The sequence below is a fragment of the Cryptomeria japonica genome, chromosome 6 (genome assembly GCF_030272615.1).
Source record: "Cryptomeria japonica chromosome 6, Sugi_1.0, whole genome shotgun sequence".
Lineage (NCBI taxonomy): Eukaryota > Viridiplantae > Streptophyta > Pinopsida > Cupressales > Cupressaceae > Cryptomeria > Cryptomeria japonica.
Window position 1 is genome coordinate 302,789,186 of NC_081410.1, and position 26,976 is coordinate 302,816,161.

General features: G+C 40.7%; 1 protein-coding gene across 4 annotated transcripts in view; it reads left to right on the forward strand.

Moving 5' to 3' along the window:
- Nucleotides 1-26,976, forward strand: part of LOC131031467 (uncharacterized) — a 111,758-nt gene that overhangs the window by 9,034 nt on the left and 75,748 nt on the right. The window lies entirely within an intron of this gene.

Here is a 26,976-nt window from a genome sequence, read left to right on the forward strand (position 1 = left end):
CAGTTAGATTCACGAGGGCTATATCTTAACAGTCCCTCTTAGCAGGAGTGGATCTAAGTAATTTTCTTGGGAGCATATTCTGTCATGACTTCCGACACAATTCGGGACAACATTTAATATAGTCTTGTCATGACAATAAACTCAATATCATGATATTCGGCTCAGTCCGGGACAATCACTTAAGAAGTCAATCATGAGATGATCACATACTTTAGGATCAAGATATCCGGCACAGTCCAGGACAACAACTTAATGTAGTCAATCTTGACACTTGGTCAACTATTGTCAAGATCGTCACCTTGAAATAGTAACCTTAAACATAAGAAGATCGTCATCTTCTTGAACACAGTTAGAATATTGCAATATACATTTTATTTATTTATTCATGAACAAATTACACATGGTAGGAATTTCATCCTAATAATCTCAATTATAATCTAGTCATACCAAGTTTACTTCTGAAGTATTGTATCTTCAATCTTGCAAGTGGCTTGGTGAAGATATCAGCATTTTGTTCTTCAGTACTGATGTACACTAGTTTTATGACGTTTCGATCTACCATATCTCTTATGTAGTGATAAGGGATCTCAATATGTTTGGATCGATTGTGAAAAACTGGATTTACTGAGAGCTTGATACAACTTTGATTATCACAGTGAATTATTGTTGAATTCAGAGTTTTTCCAAATAATCCAAATAATAACTTTCTTAGCCATACCGCTTCACGAGCTCCCATGGAGGCTGCCATATATTCTACTTTGGTGGAGCTTTGTGCAACTGCTGACTGATTTTTGCTGAACCAAGATATCATAGCAGAACCAAGACTGAAGCAACACCCTGTAGTACTTTTACGGTTAGTGGTACTTCCGGCCCAATCAGAATCAGAATATCCTTCAACTTGAATCTCAACATTTTCATACTTTAAGCCAAGTCCGATTGTGTCTTGTAAATATCTTAGAATGTGTTTAGCAGCCATTAGATGTATCTTCTTAGGTTCACACATGAAGTGACTTAATACATTGGTTGCATAGCAGATATTAGGACGAGTATTTACCAAATACATGAGTGAATCGACGATTTGTCTGTAGAGTGTGGGATCTGTAGGTTCTGAATCTTCTGCCTCAATTTTCAGCTTGTGCAAATTAGTTTCCATTGGTGTAGCTAATGGCTTACACTCCATCATCCCAAATCTAGTTAGAATATCTGTGGTGTACTTTCCTTGATTTAGGAAGATGTAGTTTTTCTTCTGCCATACTTCTAATCCCAGAAAATAATGTAGAAGCACTAGATCCTTCATATCGAATTCTGCTGCAAGATCTTGCTTACATTTCTCAATGAGATTATCCTCTCCTGTTATCAAAAGATCATCCACGTAAAGGACCAATATAATCATATTGCCATTTGAAGCCTTGAAGTAGATGTTGGGATCTGCTAGCTTCTTGGAGTACCCTCGTTTGGAGAGATAGTTGTCTATCCTTGCATACCAGGCCCTAGGTGCTTGTTTTAACGCATAGAGAGCTTTCTTTAGTTTACAAACATAGCAATTTTTATTGTGTATGGTGAATCCTTCTGGTTGTTCTATATATACTTCTTCTTCAATTGAACCATTTAGGAAGGCAGTCTTTACGTCAATTTGGTGAATTTTCCATCCTTTGGATGCTGCAATTGCAATGATTGTTCTTATTGACGTATACCGGGCAACTGGGGCAAATGTCTCTTCATAATCAATTCCTGCTTTCTGAGAGAATCCCCTGGCCACAAAGCGAGCTTTATGTTTTTCAATGCTGCCATCAGACGCATATTTGATCTTGAATAACCACTTGGATGAGACAACTGATTTGTCTTTTGGTCTAGGCACTATATCCCAAACATCATTCTTTAGTATAGATTGATATTCTTCAACCATAGAATATTTCCAAGCCTGTTTTGATAAGGCTTCTCTGACATTTGTTGGTTCAGAATTTGTGAGTTTGGTTAGAAGTGCAGCCTAACATTTTAGAGTTCTTGTTCTCTTATTTTCTTTGGAAATTTCATTTGGTTCTACATTATTCTCTTCAATCATTTTCCTTGCCCATAGAGGTCTTTTCTTGTTATTGAGTGTTTCAATATTTTCATCAACAAGAGGTTCAGAAGCTCTTATGATGTCCTCCCTCTCAATGTCTGAAGGTTCGGAATTTTCTATGATATTCTCCCTCTCAATCTCAGTTATGTGATCTTCTTCTTATTTAGTAATGTTATCATTCTCAGGTTCTTTCAGTGTAGTGTTTTCTTCAAACTTTATATCTCTACTTATCTCAATAGATTTTTTCCCTGGAATGTAAATGCGATATCCTTTAGTATTTTCACTATAGCCAATGAAGATACCTCTTTTTCCGGATGGTTCTAGTTTTGTCCTCTTTTCTTTAGAAACATGTATATATACGGGACAGCCAAATATCCTTAAATGACTTAAGTCTGGTTTGTTCCCTATAAAAGCTTCTTCAGGTGTTATGTTTTCTAGAACTGACTGCGGACATTGAATGTAGACTGTTGTATTTGAAGCTTCTGCCCAGAATGAAGTGTGTAAGTTTTGGTCATGCGTCATGGCTTTTGCTGCTTCAATTATGGTTCTATTCTTTCTTTCTGCTACTCCATTCTGTAGTGGATTATATGATACAGTATACTCCCTCTTAATCCCAACAGAATTACAAAAGTCTTTGAAGTTGTCAGATGTATATTCTCCCCCATTTTCAGATCTTAACACCTTAATTTTCTTCCCTGACTGGTTTTCTACTAGTGCCTTGAATTCTTTGAACTTAGATAGTACTTCATTTGAGTCTTTGCACTTCAGAAAATATATCCATGTTTTTCGAGAGTAGTCGTCAACAAAGATTATGTAGTATAAGGATCCAGTTAGGGATGGTGTTGACATGGGACCGCATAGGTCTGAGTGAATTAGTTCTAAAATAACTTTTGATTTGTGCTCGCTTGAGGGAAAAGAAACTTTCACATTCTTTCCCAAGGCACATCCTTTGCAAATGCCAGTGTGTTCAGATTTTAGTTGGGGCAGTCCTGAAGTAATCTTCTTTATGTTGGATAGAGCACTATATCTTAGGTGTCCTAATCTTTTGTGCCATAATTCATTATTATTTGAAACTTAAAGATTTAGTGCTTCCTTTTGATCACTGCATAGTTTGTATAGGCTACCATCTCTTGAACCTACTGTTATGGCATTTTTGATATTTGTATTTTTAGGCCAGAGTAGAACTTTATCTTCATTGAAGGTAACCCGATATCCTTGATCAGCTAGGCCTGAGATTGAGACTAGATTTCTTTTTATTCCAGGTACAAACAAAACATCCTTTAATTGTAGAGATACTCCATTTTTTAGTTTGATAGTATAGGTCCCAATTCCTTTCACAGGATATGTGGAGTTATCTCCAATAGTAACCTCTTCACTTGAGTGCCCGTTAAGTGTTTCAAAATGATTTCTGAATCCAGTTATATGCCTTGATGCTCCACTGTCTACGATCCAAGTGTTTTTATTTGTATTTATTTCGCTTGATAGGGCTAAGAAGAAAAGTGAGTTTTCTCCTTTGACTTCGGCTAGAGTAGCTTGTGTTTTCTTCCTTTCTGGACAATTCCTGTGAGTGTGCCCATATTTGTCGCATTTGTAACACTGAATTTTAGACATATCTCTTTTCTAATGGTTTTTATTTCCTTTGTTCCGTTTGGAGAACTTTTTCTTTTTGTTGAAGGTATTTGTATTAAGTGCTTGGATTTCTCCTTCTTTATTTGGCCCTAATCCTCTTGAGATTAGTCGAGATTCCTCTTGAATGCACTCATTCTTTAGTTGTTCAAATTTGGGTAAGGGGGGTGTTCTGCTAATACATTGAATGTAGGATTCCCATGAAATTGGTAATCCTCTTAGGGCAATGAGAGAGATTTCTTGATCATCTACCTCATTTCCAATAGTTTGTAATTGGTCTTTTACTTTAGATATCCTTGAAAAGTAAGTAGATATTGTATCATCTTTATTCATCTTTATGTTTAAAAGTTGTTGTTTCAAGGTTAACATTCTGCTCGCATTGTTAACTTCATATTTATTTTTAATGGTTTTAAATACTTCATATGCTTTAGGCAGTCTGGCTATAGATGGAAGAATATGATCTTTGACTGAGTCAATAATTATTTTCTTTGCTTTATTATTACGCCTTTTCCAGGTAGATTTCTCTGGTTCATCATTTGGCATGTCTAGATTTTCTTCTATGTAAGACTCTAATTCTAGTTCTTCAAGCAATGATTCGTATCTTCCAGGAAATGAAGTTGGAGGCTCCTCCGAGTCTATCTTCCACTCTCATATTACTTGACATTTTGAATATTTTCTTAGTCGGATATATCCTACGAAACCCGGGGACGCGTCCCCTACCTGAAAACCCCCGTCCCAGTCCCGGGGACGTTTCGGGGACTTGGGGACGGCCAGGGGACATCCCCCCCCCGTCCCCAAATTGTCAAAATTTTGAGGGGACGTCCCCGAAACGGGGGGACGGCTTCCCTAGCTGTGGGGGACGTCCGTACGTCCCGGGGACGGTTGGGGACGGATTGGGGACGTCCCAGCCATCCCGGGGACGGCCAGACGTCCCCCACATCTAGGGCTAGGGAAAAATATTAAAATAAAAAAAGTCGTACAGATATGAATGCCCCTTGACCCCAAGTTGGGGGCGCTGCCCCCAAACCCCCGTCAAAAAATATAGGGGGGAACTGCGCTGATGGAAGTAGTGAAAATTTAACCTCTGAGTCTGATTAGGCTCCATTATGTATTTTATTTCTTTAATATCTATTATGATATGCATATTGACAATGTGAATGAATTGAAATTCTGAATTATGAGTGCATATTGAGTATTGAGTCTATTGATAATGTTGTATGTTCGATGTTTGCATTCTAAAATGTTTTCATAGTATCATACACATGCTATATCCATGTTTTCATATGAATATAATGTATAGATGCATGCTTTATCCATGTTTTCATATGAACATTTAGAATTTTCCTATATATTTTAAATTTTCCCTATATTTTATACAGCTGTCCCCTTTGCCGTCCCCCCCCGTCCCCAAAGTTGGCAAAAAAATTTGCCGTCCCGGAAACTCGTCCCCCCGTCCCCCCGTCCCGCTGTCCCGGAAACTTGGGGTAACATAGGATATATCCTCTGCGTATATAGCCTTTGCGTCGATTTGTTATTTACTTCCGATAAATGCTTATGAGTAATATGGATGTCTAATTTATTCTCTTAATATGCTGGCTCTGATACCATGTTGTGAAATATGTATCGAAGAATAATGACAGCGATTCTGGAAGACTGATTGCCGTGAGTTATTGATCGTCTCCATCATTGATTCCGGTTTAAATACAAGAGGAAAGGTTGCCTATGTAGGGACATGTCCATACATGGCAGTTGCCACGTATGGACATGCCCCTACGGAGGCAACCGTTCATAACAATTAGTTTATTTATGTTTAATTTCCGAACTGTATGCTTTGTTAATATATCACTCTCCAGATAATAACCGATTTACCATCAATTAGATTCACGAGGGCTATATCTTAACAAATAACAGCATCAAACAAGAAGGTTTGTGATTATCTTCCATATTTTTAATTAATGCTATTATGCTACTGAAGCATGACTAAATTGATTGATTTTTTTATATCTCTAGATCTTCCAATCTATTATTAGTTGAAAGTAAAGGCTTTCTATAATTTAATACAGTGCAGAACAGATTGGTAAGCTTGTCTAAGAAATTATGTGTACAATCCTAGTAGCCATCTATGAGAGACAAAGTGGGAAAAATGAAATTTGAAATTATACAGAGGGTAAAAGGGAAGAAGTAAAAAATAGAGAAAAATGGGAAAACACAACTTCAAGTTGATACAAAGCATAAAGGGGAATAAGTAAAATTAAGTTATCTAGCTGAGATGTAAGAGGTAAAAAGAAGGAAGTGGTAAATCGAAGATATTTATTTCATATGTGAAAGACAAAACAATAAAAGATGACGAATTACTATAAAGTGCCTCTAAGACTTAGAGAAGATTGTGTGCTTGTGAGTAGTTGTGTGTTGATACTCAGTGGAAGACTAGTCCATGGTCAAGTGTAGTCCCCATACTACCATTGAAGTTTATTGTGACTTATGTTGATGTGCATAAAATCCTGATTTCAGTCATAAACTAACTTATATCAAAGGTTCCATGTGGACAAGGTTTTGCTGTTACTTTTGTTCTCCTATGCTGAACTGTTCTAATTTTAGCAGATTCAAGCTTAGATGTAGCTTATAACAACATGGCTTTTTCCTATGTAAACATGCTGGGTGTTTGAAATGCCTAGATATTGACTTGGGATCATTGGATCTAGCTCATCTTTCTAAGCTTGGTTAGTCAGAACTTTTGTTGCATTAAGTTCTTTTATTTTTCACTTGAATAGTTATTTGTTTTGTGATAATAATAATAATTTACAATAGCCATGTAGCCTGGCTTGAGTATAAAGGAAAATAGGAAGAACTGAAATCTTTTGAAAGAGGAATACCAGTAGCGGGGTAGAAGTTAGATGTTTTGTAGCTGGTAATTGCTTTTACTAGAGATACTGGTAATGTTAGCTTGTTGAGAGATGTAATGTGAGAAAGTTCATTGTCGATTTAGGTAGAGACTTAAATGAAATTTTGCTTGAGGATGCTGTTCAAATCAGTAGCCTAGAGGATGAGGGCCATTTTGTTGAAGTGGTCAATTTATTGAAGTGATTTTCACCAGATGTGTTTTTACTTTTTGGCAATATTAATGGAGGTTAAATATGCTTGCCATTGAATTAAGATAGTCCAATGTTTGAATGAGTCTATGAAATTCAGCAGCTAGGTGGGATGCCAAAACCTCATAAAAGGGCAAGGGATCTATCATTTACGTCTTTTCATGATTGGGTTTTGTGGCATCATGGAGCTATTATGCTTGAAAAGAACTCTCTATCCATACAAGCACCCAACTTATCTGGGTTTAAAAGTTTTCCAAAATGCAGGTTCATCATTATGTCTTAAAAATTGTAATGATCCCTAAAGAGCACTGATTTTTTTTGAGTTTAAATAAATAATATCCCATATCTTCTTTTATCATCAATGCTAATTAGATGGTGGAAAAAATGGAATATAGGTTTATTATGAATGAATAAATAACATCCCGTGTCATTATAAGAGGATTTGAAGGAAAGGATGGGGGATGAAATAGAAGGTGAAGGATTTAGTGAAGGTCTTGGATGGTCAAAGAGCGAAAAAAACATTTAGTGAACTGATGGAGTAGAATCCACATGAAAGGTCTTGAGAAGTGGGAGATCAAAAATGAGAAGGCTTAATCCCACAGATTTGGGCTAGGGTGTTACTTGAGATAGAGGAAAACCCTTCTTGCCTTTTTCCTTTCCAAACATTTCCCTTTTTGCAGAGTGAATGCAAAAAATAGTCAGGTTCTATAAGTTTCTTTGGATTTTACGTACTTGTAAATTTTTTTGAGCAAGGAGAAGATGGAAGATAAAATCAAGGATTTTAACAAAAGAGACCACACTGTTAAATTTGTTGGCATAATGATTTTTGATTCATGCACAAAATACTAGATCTTGGAAAACTGTGGGGAAGATTTCAAGTTCAGGACATTGCCAAATGATTTCTTTCATTTCATCTGTCTAGATGGAAAGTTGAGATAACATATCTTGTTAGAAGTAATATGGATGCTGGATGGAACTAGCCTCTTCTCAGATAAGTGGAGTCCAAATTTCGATCCCTCAAAATGATATCTGGGGTTTATCACAATCAAGCTTCACAATCTGCCAACGAAATATTGGGACAACAAAGCCCTCTCAAAAATTGGTAACAACTTGGAAGATTTCGTGAAGGTGGATGACAATGTTCAAGAATATAGTTTAAGAATCTATGCTAGGTTATGTGTCAAGATTGATAGGTCAAAGCCCTTCCCCAAAACAATCAAAATTCAGACAAAGGATGACATTTGGTTACAGACAGTTGAATTGGAAAAGTTTTCCTTTGTTTGCCAAAGATATTGGAGTTTTGAACACCGAAAACATGAATGCTTGAAGCATTTAAAAGAAAAGAAATGGATTTGGAAAAAAATTGAGGTGAAAAAAATTGTGTGAAGCTTCAAAGGAGGGTCAAAAGAATAAGGGGGGAAGAGTTTGACAAAACTCTAGGAGAGGTCAATTTTTTTGAGTAGCAAACAACTAAAGGAGGTGGATAGATGGAGTATTAACAACCGAAATCTATTGAGTTGTCCCTTTCCACGGATAAGGTGAATGTGGATAACATCTCTTCCCTAGCCATGCGTGAAGAATGTTCAGATTTGGAGAAACTTGATCTCCTACCAAGCCTAGATGATTTGCATTCCAATATAGCCCTTGAGGAATTCCATCTAAATCCAAAATGTTGTGAAAGAAGATGAGGCTTAAGATGAATACCTTGAATTGTAAATAAAATATTTTTTAACTATCTTTTAATCAAAATCATTAAATACTAAACTTAATTGTGGGACAAAGGGTAAAAGAGGCCACAAATTTGTTAAGGGCAAAGCTGCTAAATAAGTTAAGGCAAACAAACAAGAAGATGCTTCCATATATATAAGTTAGAGAACTAGGAGGGTGGAAGTTCTTCCACAACAGCCATAAGACTTTTCATGGAATGCTAAGGGCCTCAATGCTTCTAACAAAAAACACTCGTTAAAATGTCAACTTGAACTATAGAGAGGAGGCATTTTAGTTGTCCAAGAGTCAATATTGTCAAAGGAAGATGTGGTCTTTTGATTTAAAGATGGAAAAGATGGGAGGATGATTTTGCTGGTGTTGAAGGTGCTTCAGAAGGGCTAGGAATCTTGTGGTCCCCAGTAATTGTTAAGGTGGACATCCTCACCTAGGGATCCATTTGGCAACTCTATAGGATTAGAAATTTCAAAGAGAAGTTCTGCTTTGTTTATTCAACATTAATGTCCTTGTTTTGCACATTCTCAAAAAAATATTGTGGGATCAATTATCCCAAGAACTCCATAAATTGATGAAAAAACTAGCAATCCCTGGGGGTGACTTTAACACTGTTCTCTTTGATAATGATAAGGAGGGGTCTTGAGGTCCAATTAGCATCAGTAGGATTTAATAAAATTTGTTAGGATATGGAGTCTTTTAGGTATACAATAATTGGATTTGGGAGAGCTCATTCTGAAAGGAAACAAGCTTTTAGAGATAGTGGGATAGCATTCTTGTTAAGGTAGCCTCTTTTTCAATTTCAGTCCAATTTCAAGAATTGTGGCATGTGTCAGTCATGACAACTTTGTGATGAGGGATTTTGGTTTGTTGAATGGGCAGGTGCTTTGCAAGCTTTATTCTGATTCTATGGGGAGTCATTAGCAGTTAATTGAGATGTTGTCTTAGTTTATGCATTTGCCAAGACATGATGATACACAGGGTTGTCAAGAGAAGGATCATTCAACATCATGTGCATAGGGGAAAGGCACCATAGGGCAATAGGCTCTAGAAACATTTATAAATTTTAAATATATTCATGGGTGTCATTAGCATGGGGAATGGGATAAGTGTGACTGGTTGATTGGGGGCAACCACTAGTGCAACTGGGGGTTTATGTTGGTTAGTCTCCTGGAATTTATCCACTGCCACAAGGAGAGGGGAAAATCTGGGTAATTGAGATGTCCAAGGGGAGAGAAACCAATTCTAGTGTAGAAGGGTGTGTAATCCTGGCTAAATGTATGTGTTCCCAGCTAGTGTAGGAGAGGTGGTTAAGCTTCATTAGTCAGAGAAAGCATGTTTGTAAATGACTGTTGCTTGGATCTGATTGTTTACTTTCATTAGCTACTGACCTTTTGAAGCTTGCTTAATCCCTTGTGTTAATATGTGTGATTCATTTCTGATGTACTGTTCATACCAATAGATTGCATATCTCTGCCCCTTATGTTTAACACAACTTAAATCTTGCCTTTCTCATTTTGCCGTGAAGATGGTTTTGTGTTGAAAATGGATGAATCATTGATATCTTTTTTGATGAATATGAATTGCCACAAAGTTTTAGTCTGACCCAAGTGTGGGCTAAAGATGGTTCTATTAGAAATTGAAAAGCTTGATTTTTTTGATGAATGGAGCCTGCCTGATTATTAATGTCTGGAAATTAGAAATTGAAATGGATAAATTGCCCCCTGGTCTATAAGACAAAAAAATGAAAAAAAAACATTATTAAATGTGAAGCCTGTGGCTTATAGTTGGTTTTAAAAAATAGGCATGTTTATTCCAGGCTCTATGAAATGATCAAATTGCTTTCATATTTTTGGAGGCAATTCACTGATATATGAATTCATGAATTAAATTGTTGTGGAGGCCTTGAGATGTTTTAAAATTGACTGTTATTTTGTTTTCCTGTCTTTGTTTTTTAAATATGATATGTAATATTTGGAAGAAGAAATGAGAAGGAAATTTTTTGAGGGGATTTCGGCACCCAAGGTCCTATGTGGCATGGGGAAAAAATGAAAATGCCTGAACTATTAGTTGCTGCCACAACTGTTGTGAAGGAAGCTTTAACTAGTTGCAGGATAAAATCCTGGCTAGTGCTGTGATGCTAGTGCAAAAGAGGTGGAGACTTGTGGCTAGCAGTTGTTAGTGTGTGGGTGCTCGACATTGAATGTTTTACAGTTGTTTGCATGCTATTGTTATCTGTGTTGGATATCTTTATGTTATTTGAGACTCGCCCTTCAAATTGCTTGGCTAAAACATTTTGTTCTTGATTATATGAATGGATGATTTTTATGATACTAAGAATTAATGCTGGAAAAGGCTTGATGTCTTTTTCTAATTAATGTGGCACTTGAATTTGATATTGCCAATTTATGATTTGAGTGGATATTTTGTCTTCGAGGTCTGGTTTGGCATGAAGATAATGTAAATGTTGAAACTACCGCCCAACACAGAAGGTAGCACCACTGCAAGAGAGTGGGAAAAATCTTGGCAAGCAGGTGATAATGAAAACTGGATTGACGATCATTTATGTTTTTCATCTGTTTGTTACTTGTTTCAGTGTTTCCCTGAGCTTGTGAATACAGAGGTTGTTGCAAGAACCGTTATTCGAGAACTTTCCTCAACTTATTCCTATTATTAGATGCCAATTTTATTTAACAATCTACCTTATGGTTCCTTGATTATTGAAATTCTCTGCCTCAAAATAATTGTCTGGTATTTCTTGGATTGATGCTATTGAATAAGTCTGGATGATTGCTGTTGATTTTCTATTTATTTATTTGGTGATCTACCAAAATTGTCACATGAGTTGATGAATTGTAACCCAGAATGATTGCTTTTGTCACCTCTTGAAATTTTAATATTCTATTGAAGAATTTTTTGCAATTGTTCTTGTTGACTACTGATCAATTGATTCTTCTTACCACAATTGTTTTCCTTCGGAATTTTGCATTTAGTTTTGGAATTTTGATGATTGCCACTATCAATTACTAAACCGGTAGCTTTTTCAGAATGATTTCAGTACATAAAAGTAAAATTATATATTGATGATTATTGGATAACTTGGCAGGTCACCTTTTGTTGACTCAGAATGTGATATTGAATTCGACCACTTTGGTGATATCCTGGATTTATGTTATTGCTGAAATTTAGACAGTTGCCATCAATGATTATTTTCAGTGTTCTTGGGCATATGCCGTTTGATTTCAGAATATTTATCGATTGCTATTATGAGCTAATTTGTTGAGTTGCCTTAAATGTTTAATAACCATTCCAGAAAATTTTAATCAAACCTCACAATTTTCACAATTTTAGTTAAGCAGGAACTTTGTAAAATAGTTTGCATGCAACATTGATTCTGCATATTTTCACAAATAACGATCACAGAATTCTCCTCCCACCACCATCTACTTCCGCCTTTGCGATTGGGATCACCATCTCCAATTCTTTGATTTTAACCAGTAATTTTAAAGCCTCCCATCCCCGCCTCGCCTCCTCTCAATGGTGAAACTGACAAAGCCCCTTCGGCCATCGTAAAAACAGAATAACACCTGCTCTGCAACCAAAAACATCTTTCGCCAATCCTTTCCACATATGAAAACCCACACCTGACACCGCCCACTCCAGGAACGAGTCCATCCCAACCAAGAAATCTTCATGGATTGTCATCTCCATCACTTTCCTCACCGTTCCTGTACTCTCCGCAAACTCCAAGCCCCATGCCATGATCAGCAACTAGATGTCCATTCGCGTCTTATATCTGTGCTTTGCCAGGCAGAAAGCATTCCCCAAAATAGGAGCCACACATTGTGGCGATAACTCGTCTGAGAACTTGAAAAAACCTTGGAGTCTCCTGACAGTTATATCACCATAAAAAGGACAAAGTTGGCGTTTGGAATGCAAAGTGAAGTTGGCCTCCATTTTTTCCTTCCACACCGCTTCACCACCTCACACAACTTTGCTCTGTTTCATACCTTCCTTGCAAAGAAACCCTAAAAATCTCTCGACTTTCTTCCTAAAAACAACACTAAACTGGAAAGGCAATCACTTCAAAGCTCTTTGCAATCACTCATCCTCCAACAATAACTACCACTTTAAGTGCCCGTCGTCTCTAGCATTTACTACATTGCAATCCGTGTGCTCCTCCGTGCGAAGTAATTATAATCTGCCTGCCATCCTAATCATCTTCAAAAAACTTCTGCCTAAAGTCTTTGAGTCTTAAAACTCCCACCTCATTAAATGACAGAGCCTATTTCGATAGTATATCTGCCTCCATATTACCTGTTCTCCTAACATGGCTAATTTGATATTCTTCAAAAAATTTAAGCTCCTCTATAACATTAGCAATCAGATTTTGTAAATGCCACGCCTCTGCACTTCCCTTCATTAGAGCTTGAATGAGTAACAACGGATCCCCCTCAAGATGTAACTTCCTAACACCTAAACTCTTTCCTACTTTGACTGCTAACAACGCCACCATTGCCTTTGCAACATTATTTGTGCCATTTTCAAGTTTCTGAGCACCTAGAGCAACTACTTCTCCCTTCCAATCTCGAACTATAAGCCCGCTCCTGATGGTCCAGGATTACCTTTAGAGGCCCCATTAAAATTAATTTTCACCCATCCTCTCGAAGGTCTCATCCAATTGTCAATGGAAAAACAATCTTTGCTAGATTGAACCCAGCCACGCCCCTTAATGGGCCAGTGGGTCCATAATCCATTACTTAAGAACAAATCTTGAAAAATTGATTTGATTTTGGATTATAATTTGGAGTTCCCAAAGAACTCTGAAGGAGGGAAGTAATGTAGTAATTGATTTTCTCCATGATTCGTGAACTAGATTTGGAATTATGTAATGTCCCCTTTTCCGCTCTAGTTTGTTTTGGGGACTGTTGGCCAATTCCAAGACCCGTTGGTCAGTCAGAGGCAGAATTAGGGTTTCTTATTTTCTAGGAGGATGTTTTGGCATTTTTGGTGGCTTGCATGTTGGAATTTTACAGTTTTGATTCTGGATTCCTTCTGGGTTTTTAGAGAGCTTCACGATGGTGTGACATGCAACTGAATCTGAGGACTTTTCTGAACTTACTATTTTTAGTAAGTGGGGACGAGGACAACTTACTTTTCTGGGTTTTCAGAGAGCCTCGCGATGGTGTGACATGCAAAACGAATCTGAAGACTTTTTCGGACTTACTATTTTTAGTAAGTTGTAAGGGTTGCTCAATATGTGGTTAAACTGCATTTGGACACACTTACTATTTTTAGTAGTATGCTATTTTTAGTAGGTGCTATTTTTAGTAAGTGATAGTTGCTTCTTGGTTTGTGCCCTAATAGAGTTTGGAGACACTTACTATTTTTAGGGTTTTGGGTTGAGCCAATGCAACACAGGCTATTTATGGTAGTCCAGCTTGGCATGATGATCCAAAGATTGAGTTCTATTTCTGGCAGACATTGAATTCAGCTTCTTTAGCTTGATTGTATGATCAAATGGACCTAGTCATTTATTAATTAAATGACTTAAGTTATTTTTGCTTTTTGGGGGCGTCCATCTTAAAAATATTTTATTAAAGATTTTAATCTTTAAAAATGTGTAAACAAGTGCTTATGTTGGGCGATTCCTTGTTGAGGAAAAATGTATTATTAAGTGAAATATTAGCTAAGGCATAATGGACACCTAAGGGAGAAATAAGTTAATTTTGCAATATATTTCACTTATTCATATTGGACACCTAAGGAGGAATAAGTTGATTTTATAATATAATGCACTTTATCACCTTTGGACGCTACATTATGCTTTATTGATATTTTTATAAAGTATATTTGCCTCTTAGTGAAGGTCGATTTGGGGAAAAAGAGGAATGAAATGTAAATTTCAAAATAATATGAAGTGAATGTGCATTTGGGTTTGGTATCCATTTGGAGGGAATGTGAATTTGAATTTGGAGACACAAAAAGTTATAAATAAGAGTGTTGGGCTCTTGTTTTGGGGTCTTTGAGCAAATATTATAACAAAGTGTTGTCAAAATGCAGAGTGAAGCTTCGGGGAACGCTTACCTCCTAGCTATTTCTTGATTTCTTGCTTGCAATATAGCAACTAGTCGAGCCAGAGCCTGCTCTTTATCTCAGATGAGTGGATTGAATATAATGTTACAGTTTTCAGTATTGTTTTCTGATCTTTGGAAGTGGTTTAGAGCGTCCAGGTTGCTGTTCGTGTGGTGTGCTGAAGAATGTTTCTGTTCGTAAGTCACTGTGTGTTATTCTTCTCGTTCTGGGTATTTCCTCTATCTCTTTGTCTGGTTTAGGCAATATATTTTGTGAGTTTATAGAGCCTAAATTGGTGTCTTGGATTTTATTTTAGCAAATCGCCCCCTTAGCTGGTCGCACCATGTGGTTGAGTGCTTTGGGATGCGTGCATAATGTATTTGGGTCAGTTTGCTATAGTTTGTTGTTCTAGGCTTGATCGCCTACCTCCTAGGAGTCATATGCTTTCAGTCTCATGTCATTCCAATAAGAATTGAGAGAGTTGTGAGTGTTTTAGTGGGATTTGGTGTTGCCGGTCTGTGTGTTTTCAGCGTGCTGGAAATTTATCAGATTTAGAGATTTCTGAGTTTGGAGTATTTTTCTTGTGTAGAGAGTCCCTTGTACCTTGTGGAGCTGATTGAGCAATCTGTGTTCAGTGATTTACCTTTGTTGTAGACATGATAATTATTGTAATGTTGAATAGTAGTACTATTGGCAAGTTGTGTTTGGAATTGCTCTTCACTTCCCACTGAACAAGTGGAAGAGGCTGGCTTGCCGCCTATATCTTATTTTTTATTACTGTCCTCCCGCCGGATAAGCGGTTGAGTGATTGTTATTTCAGTTTCTTGGCTTGTCCTTGGCTGGTTTACCGCCAAGTGATTTCTTAGTTTTTCTGTCATCCACTGTATAAGTGGAAGGGGCTGGCTTGCCGCCCAAGCATTGTAATATTTCCAGTTATTTGAAGCTAAGGATCCCCTCAACACCGTATGCTCTCACCTTCCCATATTGGGCACTTAGTGATTAGAAAGTGGAAGGGTTACAATTTCAGCATTATTGTATCTTGATTTCCTAACCTTAACGGGTTCTTGTTGTGATTGTAACTGGAAATAAATTGAAAAAATTGTGGGGATATTACAAATTATAAATTAAAATAAACAGGCAATGATTGGTGAATACCTAATATAGATTATTTGAGATTAAAGACGGAATTAGTTTATGCAAATGATCATGATTTTGTTAGATGAATGTTGAATTAATCTAAGGTTGGTGTAATCATATTTTGTGGTTTTGATGAATATAGAATATTAAATCATGATTGAAACCATGGTTAATAATTGTAGGAAGTTGTTGAAAGGATTGAGCTCATTGTGCTCTCATTGTGGAGGTCCATGTGCGAATCTCCAAATTGACATCTAAGTTGATAATGTGAATTATTGATATTGAAGTCGTAGAAAGTGATTAGATTTATATCTAAGTTGAATAAGTTGCTGGTGCTGATGTTAGGGGAGGCAGTATTTTATTCATTTATTTTGATCAGTAGCGGTTTTTAATTTATTGCCTCCATTGATTTGGGCCAACTTAAAAATATTGACTTAGCTACCAAAAAGAAATTATTATTAGCCCTAAAATCAAATTAAGGGCTTTAGATTGGTTATTTGGATTGGTTGGTTTTCAAATGTGGAGAGCCAACAAGGGTGTCTAATCTATATGGGATAACCACATGGTGATTGAGTCAATAGGATGCTAGCATGACAAAAAATTCGATGGCACATTGGATGGTGTAGTGAAGGCTAAAGATAGAAAATTATTTTGCAGGACAACATATTAAACAACACACTTGGATTGAGACAAGGAATTTGTAGAAAGTAATTATTGAGAGCTTGGAGAATTTGATAACCTAAATAATCACAACCGGAGGGAGTATGTGTTATATATGTGGAATACAATTAGGCATCCAAGTGATTAAAAAATTGTTGGTAGGCCATGCAAAACATTAACAAGCAAGGAATAAATTGGTGAAATTGTATGAAGCTAGAGGGTGGTTTAAGAAGTCTAAGAAAAGGAATATAGTGAAAGAAACTTATGAAATAAAGTAATCAGAGCATTAATAATGAGGGGGATATGAATAGGGGGAAAACCTACATGAATGTGGATGCAATGAGCAATCCATGAGTGGAAATGCAAAATGTAGAACTATTTGATGAGACTCGCAAAATGTAGAACCAGTTGATGAAACTTAGGTGTGATTAAAATGCATTAGAGAAGAAGTTAAGGTCAAATCATCCAAGGGAAATGTAATCTTGTAGTCAATGGCAAATGAACTTGAGAGAATTATAATTGGACATTAAATATGCCAAAGAGAGGAACTAGCAAAAATTACCGAGGTGTGCTCAAGAACTAAGGGAAGAATTTTTGTAAAACCAAGTGAAACATACTTATCAAGATCAGCCATTTTTTGGAGGATGACAACATGTCAGTTATTCATGGAATATGGGGAAGCGTCACTCAACTATTGGATCATTTTATTCACTGCAAGATAGACACCCATGTTGATGGTGGTCAGTTGGAACAACTGTACCACTTCATTTGGTTTGGTTTGAGCTTGGAGAATATGTTGGAACTATTGCTGTTAAATTTTTAACCTGGTTAATTCTTAAGTTTTAGATATAAATTACTAGCTAGTGGTGCTTGATGCAATCCTAACCCTCGTATAATGAATGTTTTATGCCATATTATTATAGATTAACTTGTAGGGGAAGGTTGAATGCGACCTACTTGTAGATGAAGAGGATGCCATATCTTGTTACCATTTGGAGGAGCATCAACAAAGAAGAAGATGATGTTTACTTTCATGTATTTAACCAATACTAGTCTTCTAGAATTTTGAATATCTAGGATGTTTCTAGATAAAATGCAAAAAGTATGATGGTTCTATTTTATCAATGATATCTATGTTTGCTAACTTAGCTTATAGTGAAGTAATCTTTAAGATAGTCCATTGATTTCTAAAACTAGTTAAGCATTTTTGCTTCCAATGCTTTGACGGAAAAATACGTGCTTGGTATATTTGTAAATGAATAAATGTAACTAAAATTGGGCAAGATTGGATGGCTTTGATAGTTGAAACACATTACTAAGTTAATTAACATGCTATATTAGTCTCTAAAAGTTGTTAGATTTCAATATAGGGGTTAAATAATGTATTCTTGTCCTCTGAATGAGGCTTGCCGCTTGGAAGGAATTTATGTGTTTTATTGGATACTTGTAATTTATAATCTATGCAAGTGTATTAAGGAACTTAGGTTAAGTCTATGAAATTAAGAAGTATACATTGCATAAATGAATTAAGAAAATAAATGTAGTTGAATTATGTCAAATGAGTGTTGGAAATAAAGTGCCTAAATGTTTGCCCTTGGCATTTGCATGGATGCTTAATTGTGTAAATCGACAAGTCCAATTAAGAAGTCAGTATGGGTTTCTAGGTTTTAGTGATGCCGTATTTATGATCCTCAATAAGTACACACAATGCAAGATCAAGTTTTGAACTTGTGATAGCACAAGATGGGAACTTTTTGCTCTGCACCTACGTGTTTTGGTGTTGCATTGGTTAGATCTGCATGCCCTAGAATAGGATGACATTACAAGGAAACCATGTGCATATACTATATGTAGTAATAGATGTAGGAGGGATTCTTGCAACTCTATCGCCTTAGAGGCACAACTTAGCCACTTTCCTTGATCATAGCTGCAATCATCTACTACACAATTTCGCTGAGATGTTGTGGATCATTCTTGTAGAGATTGAACTTTTTTTCCCTTAGTTGTTCATCCCTTGAGTTGTTTTGAATCAACCTGTGTATGATCATATCACATGCCTTGGGTAGGATTAGCAAGATCAAGGTAGGTGTCAATATCTTAACATAGTTGTTTTCTTCAATTGTTGGCATAGCCATACGTTCCTTAACTTGTAATTTAAACTTAGAGTCACAAAGATCTTGATAAGGTTCACTATCTGGTATGGTTCTTTTGAATTCTTTAATCATGGTTTAGAAGTGGCTTATGTTATCGGGAAAAAGTGTATAGTTAGTAAGGTTAATTATCAATAGTTAGTTAGCCGACGGGTAGGTAGTTAGAGTCGCGACGGTTGGGTCGCACCCCTTCGGCAGTCATATATTGTACCACCTTCGGGTGTTGAGGAATGTAATGTTAGTCGTGTGACATGTAATATGTACGACAGATATAATATGAACATCCTTTGACATTAATGGAAAGATTATTCTGGTACTTCTTTTGTAATTGCATTGTGCATTACTGTTCGATTTCTGTATTCTTCCTGTTTACCCAGTGAGGTAAACATTTGGCGCCGTTGCCGACACGAACTCAGGACCGGAAGACACGGATGGCGCACAGAGACAATGGGCCTACCCGTTGGTGAGGTGAATCCCGAGGTCGACGATGCCCAAACAGAACTCTATATAGGAGAAGACACTGCGACGAGAGAATTTTCGATTCTACTCCAAGTAGCCATTCAGACCCACGTGCGACGAGAGGCGGCGGAGGCAGGAGTCCCACCAAGTGCCGTGTGGACAGCGTTGGAAGTGAGTCCGGAGGTAAATCGGTTGATGAACCATCTCCCTCGACTGCTAGCACAAGCATCGTTGGCACAACAAGCTCGCCTGGAGGAGATTGCCCGGGAGGACCGACGCCAAGAAATTTTGCAACAGTACGAGGAACGGGAAGCAGAACGAGATGGCGCGAGGGGCATTTGAACCGTGACCCATACGGGACGGAATAAAGAACACTTACTGTAATAATTATGTCATATTGTTGGCATAAACTTGTCTTCCACATTATGAATGAATAAAAGTGTTCTACTTTTTATGTCATCAAAGCGGTCTGGCAATTAATGCCCAATACACTGAATAAAGACAAAAATAAGCAACAATATATAGATGAACGTGCAGTAGCCCAACGTGCCTTGATCCTTGAACAGCAAGCGGAAAGGCGACAGAGGTATAAGCGAAGAGAGGAGGAACGCTCCGAAGGGGACGGTGAGGCCAGAGGCCACCCACGGAGTCGGGAGGAGTTACTTGCGGAAACCCGCCGCAGGATAGAGTGTACCCAAACTCAGTTGAGGGAGTTGAGGGACTTGCCACACACACCAGAGGCTAGCAAAACTCCAAGGAGTGGGGAGGAGGTAGTAGAGGGAGAAGACACCGGGGCTGCCAGGAGTGTCGGAGGGACACCGGGGCACGGCGGTCAAGCACCCCTTATAGGATCTGACCCATCAGGAGTAGGACAACAGCCACCACCAGTGGTAAAAAGGCAAGGTATGGCACAAAAACAAAAACTTCCAAAGTTCCATGGGGATGGGAAAGAAGACCCTGTCCGCCACTGTCGCACGTGTGAAACAATTTGGGGAGCGAATGGTGTTACCGACGAGGACGATTGGGTAACACAGTTTCCCGCAACACTGAGGGGCGTAGCCATCGACTGGTTTTCGGATGCGGACAAGGCCAAAATTGGCACATGGGCAGACCTAAAGAAGGAATTTCAAGCAGAGTTTCGTCTCCTAAGAGACGATAATGAGATCGTAGCCGAAATCTACAGCACGAAACAGAGGAAGGACGAGACTGTCCGAACCTACAGCCGGCGGCTCAAAGAGCTGCTAGGAAAGATGGAGAACCAGCCGGCAGACGGATTGAAAAAACGGTGGTTCGTGGAAGGCCTAAAGAAATCCCTTAGACGAAAAATGAAGATAGTACCCCCTTCTTCATATTCGGACGCCTATAACAGGGCAATGGATTTAGAGAGTGAACAGAAGACGTCCAAGAAGAAGAAAAATAAATCCTCGACGGACGATGATTCCTCCTCGGACAAAAGTGATAGTAGTGATGACGACTCTAATCGGAAGGTACGGGCTCTCCAAAAAGATATGGAGCGAATGATGAGAGAGATAAAGGCAACGAAAGGAAGCACAAGCAAGGGCGACGAAGGGGAGTTATGGTGCACGGACTGCCGTACCGACGGACACACCAAGGGGTCTTGTCCGAAAAAAGCATTTTGTGATATTTGTCAGATTGCCGGACATCTTACCAAGGAGTGTCCGTACAATATGAGGACTCGTAGCCAACAGGTCCTCTTTGCAGAACCATCTGCGTCAGCTGGCACGTCTCAGCCTGCGAGCAACAACGCCTCGTCTGGCGGCTACCGAAACAACAGGCGAGGAAGAGGCAATAATAACAATACGAATAATAGAAGCCGAATCCAATACGACGCTAAAGGGCGGCCGATGATACAATGCCGAGCTTGCAATCACTGGGGGCATTTCGCTAGAGACTGTACGGTGGAGGAAGCACCACAAAAACTTTGCAAGTGGTGCGGTCCCGGGGACCATGATGATGGCAATTGTCCCAAATCTGGCGTGAACCTGTTGAATGTAGAAACGGAGGATGCACTCGCCATAACAAGGTCCAAGACGAAAGCAGCCACTTATCCAGACCCCCGTACGGAAAAACAAAAGGCACTGGAGGCACGAGCGGAATTGGAGAGGGAGATGTTGAGGAGCAAGGGTGCACAAAAGCTGGCGGGTACTTCTCGCTCTGAAGGAGAAACAAACATTATAAACCAACTGTTACAGGTCGAGATACCTGTCAAAATGAAGGACCTCCTAGAAAGTATGCCGCACTTGCGAGCGACGTTGTTGCAATCCGCAATAGTAACCCCAGTAGGCCAACCAATACATGGCAAGGACAACCTTGGCGAGACAGCAGCAGACCCATTAACCCTGACGATCAACAATGGTAGACACCCAGCAGTGGTGGAAATGGGTATATTGGGCACCATCCTGACCGACACAATTGTCGATGGCGGGTCGGGAGTAAATGTCTTGCCAGAGGAAACATGGAAAAAATTGGGTAAACCTACTCTCTGGCCGTCCACCTTTACTTTATTGGGAGCAGACCAACACGGCATCAAGCCGCTGGGCACACTCATGGCGCAACAGGTGACGATCGGAACACAGCCATTCGTCCTGAATTTTGTGGTCATCCCATTGAAGAAGAAGGGGTACGACGCCATCCTCGGCAGAGGCTGGTTGGTGGCGGCCAAAGCAAATCACAATTGGAAGAAAAACACCTTGTCCATGGAAAAGGCTGGCCGAAGGTATACCATTGACCTCAAAACTCAACAGGTCAGTGAAGAGTTGGCGTCGGAGTCAGAGTCCGACAGAGACGATACCGACGAAGGGAAGGAGGGCAGGGAACCAAATGATGAAGGCATCTTAGGAATTCAAGCCTGTTCTGAGGATGAGACGGATTCTTTGAGAGGGCTCTTCCATTGGCAAATGGAAGACTATGAATTATTGTATGGGTGCAATATGTTGGGGATCGAAGGACCTGACATGAACGAGTTTCCGCCAGAGTACGGACAATACAAGGAAGGGGATGTCCCTGTGGATGACGCACCAGCGCACAAGTTTGACAAAAGTAAGCCCATAAGGTATGAAGAATCCGCACTTCAAGTTACAAACCTTGGAGAACCTTCAGAACAGAAAAATATTCTAGTCGGCGACGACTGGAATCCCGTCTTAAAGACGGCGGCGTTCAAAATTTTTACAGAATACAAAGACGTGTTCGCTTGGACATATAAGGACCTCAAGGGGGTACCACAAGAACTCTGTGTACATCGGATCCCTTTGGTTCCCGGGGCCGTGCCCGTACGGAAGAGGCCATACAGAATGAACAAAAATTATGCGGCCAGGGTAAATAATGAAATTGACCGCATGCTGGAAGCAGGGATTATCTTCAAGGTCCAGACGAGTGAATGGGTATCACCCATTGTAATATCTTTGAAAAAGGAGGCCGATCAGATAAGAATCTGTGTAGACTTCAGGTGTTTGAATGCTGTCACAATTAAAGACCCATTTCCCATACCATTCACAGACACCATCCTCGAGGAAGTCGCGGGTCACGAAATTTATTCATTTATGGATGGATTCTCCGGATATAATCAAATTTCCATTGCAGAGGAGGACAAATTGAAGACCACCTTTATCGTAGAAGATGGCGTCTATGCATACAACCGGATGCCATTCGGGTTGTGCAACGCGCCAGCTACCTTTCAACGGATAATCCTCCATATCTTCGATAAAATGTCCGTGGGAAACTTCAAAGCATTCTTGGATGATTGGTCCATTTACAGCACGGAGGAGGCACATCTGGCCGCACTTGGCGAATGCATGGAGAGATGCCGACGAGCCCGCCTCGCCCTAAATCCCAAGAAATGCAGATTCATGGTGCCTCAGGGCAAGTTACTAGGGCACATCGTCTGCAAGGCTGGACTGAAGACGGACCCTGACAAAATACGAGTCATCGTGGAGATGGAGGCGCCCGACGATGTTACCGGCGTCAAGTCATTTCTTGGACACATCGGGTATTATAGGCGGTTTATTAAGAACTTTGCCCAAGTATCATACCCACTTGATAAGCTGACACGAAGGGGGGAGCCCTACGTCTGGGGGACGGCCCAAGAAGAGGCTTTTCAAGAGTTAAAATCACGATTGGTGGGTGCGCCAATCTTGACATACCCAGATTGGGACAAAGAGTTCCATGTACATGTCGACGCATCCAACTTCGCCATAGGGGCCACCCTAGCACAGGTCGGCAGCCACGGGCTGGACCACCCAGTATATTTTGCAAGTCGACTCTTGTCAAACGCGGAGAGGAACTACAGCACGACGGAGAGAGAAGCCCTCGGCATGGTATACTCCGTCCAAAAATTCAGACATTATTTACTGGCGACACCATTCACATTTTATGTGGATCACCAGGCATTGATGTATTTGGTGAACAAGCCAATCATCCAGGGGCGGATTAGTCGATGGCTGTTGCTGTTACAAGAATTTACGTTCAACATCATTGTCAGACCTGGCAGGAGCCACGTCATAGCCGACCAGCTATCACGGATCAAGTCGGGAGAGCCGGCCGAAGGCATTAGCGAGGATTTTCCGGACACCCATCTTTTCCGCATTGCCATCCTTCCTCATTGGTACACCAGTGTGGGTGAATATCTGTCAACATCAAAATTTCCGAAGGAAATGCCACCAGGTGAAAGACGGAAACTTGCATTAAGAAGCCGAACATTCCAACTTATAAATGGTCTTCTCTACAAAATGGGACCTGATCAGATCCTACGACGATGCGTCTTGGAAGAGGAAATCCCAGGAGTATTGAGAGAAGCCCATGAAGGGGCTGCTGGAGGGCACATGGGACCGGATACGACAGCAAGGAAGGTCCTACTAGCTGGCTTGTGGTGGCCGACACTGCATAATGACGCCAGAGAATGGGTGACAAGTTGTGATACATGTCAGCGTGCTGGGCGACCATTAAAAAGAGATTTCATGCCACTTAACCCGGCGCATGCTCAAGAATTGTTCGAAAGATGGGGGTTAGACTTCGTTGGTCCATTAAAACCGAGTCGCGCCCGACGATGTAGATACATTGTCGTGGCGACAGAATATTTGACCAAATGGGTGGAAGCCAGGGCGTTGGCAGACAACTCCGCCGTCAGCACGGCGAAATTCATTTATGAACAGATTATCACCCGGTACGGAATACCGATTCAACTGACAAGTGATAGAGGAGGGCACTTTGTAAATCATATTGTTCGACTACTGACAACCGAGTTCAAAATTTTTCATTCTCTATCGAGTCCGTACTATCCCAGGGCAAACGGTCAGGCCGAGGCAACCAACAAAATCATCGTGTCGGTAATTTATAAGTCCTGTGGGGTGGAAAAGGAAGACTGGGAAGAGCGTCTGCCTTCGGTACTTTGGGCGTACCGCACAACTTACAAAGTAACCACCGGGCAGACACCTTTCCAATTGATGTATGGCCAGGAGGCTGTGGTACCGATCGAATTCATGGTGCCAAGTCTCAGAATCGCCATTGACAACAAACTGGGTGACATGGAAAGCCTTCGAGAGAGACTATACGCCTTAAATAAGTTGGATGAAAGACGGACGATGGCACAGTGGGTGACAGACGTGGCCCAACAACGCAGGAAATACTGGCATGACCAACACATTCGGCGGGCGAGGTTCACACCGGGCCAATTAGTCCTAAAGTATAACGGAAGGAACGAGATTAAGCCCGGCAAGTTCAAAGTGAAGTGGCTAGGCCCTTACAGGATCCAAGAGGTCGCCGCCAACGGATCCGTCAAACTCTCGACCCTCGATGGACAGGTAATCCCAGAGGGCGTCAATGGGTCGAAACTGAAAGTGTATCACCAGAGGGTGGAAGCGCACAGGAGTAGCCCGACAGGAGGTGCACAGTCGCAGTCAGCCAATAAATGAAAAAAAAAAAAAAAGAAGGGAAAAAAAAAAATAATTAGAAAATTCAAAAAAAAAAAAAAATTGAAAAAATATATAAAGGAAAAAATTGAAAAACATTGGAAAAAAAAAAAAAAAAAATGAAAAAAAAAAGTTAGAAAAAGGGCGAAAAAGACCACCGCACGGTGGCCACGTAGTGGCACCACCGTGCGGTGGCCACGTGGTGGGACCACCCACGGTGGACACCACCGTGCGGTGGCACCACCGTAGGTGGACACCCACGGTGGACACCACCGTGCGGTGGCACCACCCACGGTGAACACCACCGTGCGGTGGCACCACCGACGGTGGGACCACCGTAGGTGGAAGCCACCGTGCGGTGGCACCACCGACGGCGGGACCACCGTAGGTGGAAGCCACCGTGCGGTGGCACCACCGACGGTGGACACCACCGTAGGTGGAAGCCACCGTGCGGTGGTAGTCCGGAGATTTATAAAAGCCGCACAAGCAAAACGAAGACAAAACGCGAAGCAAAGGCACCGGATGAAGACAAAGCCACCGCACGAGACAAAGGCACCGCACAGGGTTAACGCCGCACAGCCACGCCTACCGAACGAAGGGAGATAAAACGCTGAAGGGAGGGAAACAAACGCCGCACAGCCACGCCTACCGAACGAAGGGAGATAAAACGCTGAAGGGAGGGAAACAAACGCCGCACAGCCACGCCTACCGAACAGCCACGCCGAACCGAAGGGGAATAAAACGAAGCTACCGAAGGGAGAAACAACGCCGCCTACCGAAGGGGTATCCCGTGGAGTTACGGTAGGCTTAGGGCGTGTTGTATTTTGGCAAACGACCTTCGCATGTTACACCCCGCGAGCTGCTAGTATCAGTCGCTGAACCAGAATAAGCCCAAAGGGCTTGAACCGAACTTGGCAGCCGCAAGGATTTTTCAAAATTACCGTGCAGTGTAGTGCGGGAGGTGGACGAAGATTTGTTTTGAGCATTTTATTAGCCGGAGGTAGTTGAGGATTACAGCCGTACGGCCTACCTGCCAGGAGGTAGTTAGGTGCCTTCCATCCGACAAGGGCAAATCAAGAAGCGGTTAGCAGGTCAATGGAGTCTGCGGGAAAAAGAAACTGGAAAAAACAATTGCAGGATAGCAGCCATAAGAAGCCGGATGCACGTATTCTCCCTTCAGGTGTTCGAATAGCAGGTGGCACAATGGAAGCCAGGCAGAAGAAAAAGACACCACAGCAGTCCACTGTACGAGGGAAGAACACCTCCACTTCACAGAATATCACTTTTGAGGGATTGAATGGGGTGGAATGTCGGAAATGGTGGCAAGACACGCCGGATGATAATTTGGTGAAAACAAGTCTCCGCCGAGCAGGGGTAGAATGGGCTATACGGATGCCTGTGTTCGCCATTCGCGAGTACGAGGGAGCATTGCGGTATATGGTTGATACCTTTGATAGCCGCTCACGGACGAGCACATTTGAGTATTTGGAGAAGGATATCACCATATCCTTCAAACCTGCAGATTTCACCAGAGTATTTGGCATCCCAGGCATACATGGCAAGAAAGTGGACTTGAAACCGAAGAAGATGACACGGGAAGAAAAAGAACATTGGATTAAGCGAGTGTCCCGAGACTTGACCCCCGCAGAGTTGGCGAGCATCGTAGACGCCACGAAGGGTCGTGGGATGCGCAGGTCCTTTGTCGCAGAGGGTCACTGGCGATGTATTATGGACGTCATCAAAAGCAGGTTGACAGGGTCGGGTAGGGCATCAGACATCGCTCTACCACAGATAGTATTGATGAACGGGTTGATGAACGGAGTCGTCTATGATTGGGCTACCTTGTTATCCGAGCGGATGTGCGCCTTCTTGATGATGGAGCAGCGCACCTTTTACATGCCCCACTATGCCATTGGACTGTTCTTGGAGGCTACGCGAGAAGCAGTGCCAGAGGCTGAGTTGGAGGTACGGCCACAGGGACCCTTGGCGGAGGGTGAGCCTCCTATCATGCATTGGCGACATCTGGATATTGGACACTCTTCCGCGAAGCGGAAACGGGTGTTAGAGACCACCGC